This window comes from Panthera pardus, unplaced genomic scaffold, assembly GCF_024362965.1.
Source record: "Panthera pardus isolate Hobbes unplaced genomic scaffold, ASM2436296v1 HiC_scaffold_16, whole genome shotgun sequence".
NCBI classification, from domain to species: Eukaryota; Metazoa; Chordata; class Mammalia; order Carnivora; family Felidae; genus Panthera; species Panthera pardus.
Window position 1 is genome coordinate 121,725,086 of NW_026526721.1, and position 6,000 is coordinate 121,731,085.

Consider the following 6,000-nt stretch of genomic DNA (forward strand, 5'->3'; position numbering starts at 1 on the left):
TCATTGCCGCAGCAGCTTCCCACATTTGAAAAACGCAAGCAAGTTCATGCATGGGATAGGCGCTGCTATTTTTCACAGTCTGCAAACAGTGCTTGGTGTACATGCTGATTCCTGGAGCTCCTTGTTTGCTCGGTGGCCCAATGCTGGGCCTCTCTGGGCCAGGAGATCTCTGTGAGCCGTTCATGGCAGATGAACGACCGATCGCCCAGCACTGCTCTGGGAAAGTGCAGAGTCCATCTCACTTTTATCTCGGTGCAAAATAAATCAGATCAGAGATAGGCTAGGTCTCCAGATGTGGGGCCTCAGAACTTGTGGCCCTGGACTCCTGCAGGGTGAGGCGTGGACGTGGAATTTGGGGCTTGTTAATTTTTTTTTCTTTTTTAAATATTTAGAATTTGGGGCTTCTTGAGTTCACTGAAATCCTGTGCAAAATCTCGTGGGTTTGTGCTTTCATTAGGGTCTGTCATTTCTGCAGATTCTCAAAAGGAGCCCAGTAATTTGGAAAAAGTTAGAACTGCTCTGCTTTAAAAGAGGCAGGCTGCATCAAGACATAGTTGAATGGAATAATGGCAATCGTGTGGATTATCACTGCAATTATAATAACAAATCTCAATTGCTGAGCATTTGTCACAGGCCAGGCACTATGCTTGAGACTGTAGGGATATATTCTCATTTTACACCCCTGTAGTCTTCATGACTATCCTTCCCAGTGGGAGTTCATATCCTCTTTTACAGAGTGAAGTCCTGGGGCCCAGAGAGTGTAAATACCTGGACAGAGTCATATAGGAACAGAGTGGTAGAGAAGGGACATGGGCCTAGGTCTGGTTTCCTTGATGCTGGTGCTCTCTTGGGGTATCACCTTGGGAAGGTGACAGTTGCTCAAAGGAGGTGTCCTCCTGGCGATGCTGCAAATGCATCAGGGACTTCACTTTCCCTTCCTGGCTGTTCCTGGAGAGCTGGGGCCAGGGGGAAGACCTTGTTTTCATAGTTAGAGCTGATCCACTGAGAAAACCCAGTATTCATAGGTGAGGCCTGAGGTGAGGTCCCTCCAACCTGACAGGTAGAGTCTTGCCTTTAACCCTACAGAGGTTCTGGGCTGGTGCAGAGAGAAGCTTATGTAGTTCTCTAAACTATAGCCATTCACTTTTAACTGCATAAGACCTGCAGCTTTTTTTTTTTTTTAACTGGGAAACAGACAATTTAGTTAGGGACACTGAGTGTCTGGCACTTGGATATCAGTGGCCTTTCTGTTACTATTCTTTGTGGGGAGATGGGCCCCAAAAGCCTCTACTGACATGAGGCAACCATGCAAGGGAAGGGGCTGTCTGGACCTTGCCACAGGATCTTGCTGGGTGTCCCTTAGCCTAGGCGAGCACTTGGGTCTCTCTTCCAGTGTCTTTACCCTGTGCCACCCGGCAAACTCCATGCACCCTCTGTGCTGCCACATGTTGCTTCCCCTAGGAGACTTCCTTGACTCGCTGGAGCATCTTGGGCCCTCCTGGTCCCGCTGTGACCCACCCTGCCCTGAATGCTGTGCCCCTTTCCACATGGTTTCCATCCTGAGGGTGGGGCACTGTCTCCCTTATCTTAGTGTCCCCAGCACTTAGCAAGTACTTAGTAAGGTGCTGCTAAAGAAGGTACAGACAGGCCCCAATCTGGTACTTATAAAAGGTGAAGGGAAGGCATATTGTTAGTGGCAGAACCCCTACTCCAATTAGCTTAAGACACAAGAGAGGATTCAAGAAGGCAAGGGTGCATCCTGATCCTGATCCAGACCCCAGATCGCCAACCCCCACCCTCGCCACCTCTCACCTCAGCTTCTCTCGTGTTTCAGCCTCATCCTCAGACAAGCTCTCTGTGAGACAGGGCACAGAGGGAAGGTACAGTGGGACCATCACCCATCACAGCCTCCAGGACAGGGGCTGCATTCTACCTCCACCTCTCTGTGCCACTTAGAAGTTTTGTGACCCCGGGCAAATTACTTGACCCCTCTGGGCCTCATTTTCATCAGTGAAGTGGCGATCCTAATAGTGCCTACCTCAGAGGGCTTTTGTGCGAACTACATAGCCAGTACATGTGACATGCTTTGTACAGTGCCTGTAATGTTGTCATAAATGTTAGCCATTACTACTATAATTACTATTCATTTCCAACCCAACAACCTATGTATGCTTCTCATTAGCGATAGGATAAACTCAAAATCTATTTTTCATTGACTCCTATAATGTGCCTCAAATCCTATCTAGGCTTATCACTTTTGAAGAGGAAAAACATGCTCTTGTGTATTTCTCCTTCTCTCTCACACTGCTGCCACGCTTCACTTCTGACACTTCTGATGCCACATGTGTGGGGCAGTTCTCACACCAAGTGATTCTCTGTGACATCAGCTGGTGTCCTGTCACTTGCTTCAATTCTGACGTGATCAACCTGGAATCAGCATCAGATCCCACAGCCTTAAGAGCTCAGTCCCACAAGACTGCCCCACTTCAGACACCACTCACACATCCCAGGTCACGTGTACTCTGACCTACCGGCTATAAATCAGGGTTCCTACAACTCCTCCTTGGGTTCAGTCATTTGCTAGAATAGCTCACAGGACTCAGGAAAATACTTATATTTACCAGTTTATGATATAATAAAGGATATGACAAAAGATACAGAAGAATAGCCAGGTGAAGAGGTATACAGGGCAAGGTCTGGGAAGGTCCTAAGCATAGGAACTTCTGGTTCTATGGAGTTGGCGTGTGCCACCCTTCCAGCATGCGGATGTGTCTAGCAACCCAGAAGCTCCTTGAGCTATTGGGATTTTTATGGGGGCTTCACCATATAGGCATGATCAGTTATTAACTCTGGAAAATGAGGGTTGGGACTGAATTCCAAACTTTGAATCATAGCTTGGTCTTTCTGGTGGTCAGCCCCCAACCAGGAGCCCACTGAACTTCTCATTAGAACAAAAGACCCTCCTATCACCCAGCATATTCCAAGAGATTTAGGAGCCCTGTATCAGGAACCAGGGTCCAAGACCAAATATTAGAACAAAAGGTGTTCCTAGTGCTCTTATTGCTTAGGAAACTATAGGGGTTTAGGAGCCCTGTGTCAGGAACCCGGGGCAGAGACCGATACATATTTCTTACTGTCTTGCGTTCATATATCTGACATGCTAGTCCAGCCTCTGCACCTTTATTCACACTGTTCCTCTACCTACTATGCCTACTTTTCATTCTCTGCTACTTCAATTCCCTTTAATCTTCATCACCCTAGGGACATCATGAAGGGCCCCACTCCTTCTGTGAAACCTGGCCTGGACACCAAAGTCCACATAGGGGTAGGACTTGATTTTCTCCCGCGGTTTCATGTGTGGAAACCCATGGAGGGCACACCTCTCTACTCCATGTGCCCACGGCCAGATGGGCGCAGCACTTGGTCATGTTTTCCTGAGTGAATTTGTTGTCTGCGTCAGTGCTCAGAGAGAAACTTCCCACATCTCTCTTTATTTAGATGAAATACTCCTTTTATTCTTATTTTCTTGGAAGGAAACAAAATCAAAGAAATAAACCCTGAAACTGCTACAGTTTTATATAGAAAGCATTATTTCTGAGCTAAATGATTTTTTTCCTGAAGGAAAATTTAGAAATTGTGGCTCCTGGTGGAATTAAAGGAATGGAAATGAAGTCATGCATAGATTCACAGCATCTGAAGAACTCTGTTTTGGACCCTATTTTGCTCACTTCTACAACTTGGTATAAAAAATTCAAGCTTCTGGGCCCACTTCAGCTTTGCAGTAACACGTGTCCCTTGGGCTTTTCCCCAAATTGCATTTTTTCCTGGTTTCAGTCAATTATTTGCCTTGGACTGTATTAGTTTTTCTGAAAACCTCTACAAAACTGGATTCTTCTGGTCATTTGCTGGCAAAGAAACCCTTTGATGTTAAACCAGAATGTCCTCACGGATCATTTGGAGACCAGGGTGACCGCGGAAATGTCTCACCTTACCCCCTTCCTTCTTGTCACCTACCCTTCCTCCCTGGCCTACTTCCTGTAGCAGATATTGAAGTGTTCTCTCAGAACCATGTCTATTTGATCTTCTAGTCCTTCAGGCCTCAAGGCAAGTCCCTATTAGTTCAGGAAGTTTTCACTGACCTCAGATTGGATGATGTGGCTCAGAGGCAATGAATGTGGAATGTGCCTGTGTGTATGCACACACACACACACACACCTGTGTACACGTGTCCATACAAGTGTATGTGTGCATACTAGTGTGTGTGTGCATGAGCATATGTGTGTCCACACAGATATATGTACACAAGCATATGTGTGTATATGTGTGTGTGTGTCTGTGTATGTTGATATGTATGTACATATGTGCTTGTGTGTCTGAGTGTGTGTGTATGTGGCATAGCTGAGTATGTGGGGCTGGGTACTGGTGATAGCTTATACTAGGAAGTCATGGCAGTAGGCAGAATTAGGGACACTTGTATGTAGGTGTTCTCCCAGTACGTTGGTAGTTGTATTATCTGTCTTTGTTTTCTGCATATACCTCCGTATTTACTTTGGGGTAGAGCAGCTGTTGAAATGATATCAGCAATTTAAATTATATCAACATTTCCCCACATACCCTGTTTCTTATTATTTCTCAAAACAAAAAGAGGGAAATACATACATGGCAAATTCAGAGTCTAACAACCCAAACCAGTGAGCGGTTTCTCTGTACCTATTAGGGGCCATTCCTTCTTGCTCTTCTGCAGGCCATCCTCATGGTAGCCTTTTCTTTGGCCTGTGTCTTTTCAGTGTCCCTTTCCTATCATCAGTCCTCCAGTCTGTTCAACTAGCCACTATGTTCAGTTTTCTCTGTTAAAAGGACTGGTGTGGTGTTTGTTTTCCAAGCTGAACCCAACTGATAACAACACATAGCTGCTGCTCTTTGATTCACCAGTCCTTCAAGATCTTCACCCATTCAAGTCAGAACTGTGATATTCTCCAGAGCTTGTCCAGTTTCCGCTGCCTGGATCTGCCATCCGTTCAGTGCTTAATCCAGAATCTTGGGCACCATCCTTAATTCCTCTCTCCTGCTCACATGCACCCACCCCATCCCCGCCCTTCCATTGGTGAGAAGGGGCTCTGATTCCACCTTGAATCTCCCCCAGCCCAGGTATCCATGCTTGTACTAACAGTCCTCTTGTCTTTTCTCTTGGCCCCTCACAACTCATTTCCTACCCAGAATCAAAAGTACTACTACTTTTGAAATATAAATAGGATGTTATATTGTGTAGCTTAATATCTTTCAACAGCCTCCTGAGGCACATACCTTCTGTGATGACCCATAGATCCTGCCAAGGCCACTTTCCTGTCTTTTTTTCCTCCTTTCCTACACACCAGCTTCCCCAGCTGTGTTCCTGTTTCTTGAACATGCCAAGCTCTTTTCTGCCTTAGGACCTTGGCATCTACTGCCTTCTATCTGGAATGCTTTTCTCCTCTGTTTGTCATATGGCTGGCTCTTCCCCATTCTTAAGGAAATAACTTTAAATTTACCTCCTGGGGAACCATTCACTGACATCCTTTGTTTTAACAGCGAGGGCTGCCATAACAAAGTGTCATAGACTGGGTGTCTTATAAACAATAGAAATGTATTTCTCATAGTTCTAGAGGCTAGAAGTCCAAGGTCAGGGTGCCAGCATGGTCAGGATCCAGGCAAGGCCCTCTTCTGGCTTGCAGACTGCTGGCTTCTTATATCCTTACATGGTAGAAAGACAGTGAGCTAGCTCTCTTATAAAGGGCACTAATCCTGTTCATGAAGGCTCTACCCTCACAACCTAATCGAGGCCCCACCTTGAAATACGATTACCTTGGGACTAGGGTTTCAACATATGAATTTGGAGGGGGGCACAAATACTTAGTCCACTGGACCCTCTTTAGAATTGGTACTTCCCAGGCTCCATACTCCTTTCCTTCGTAGTAATTGTCATTATTTCCAGTCATCAACATATCTATATCTTTATCTGTC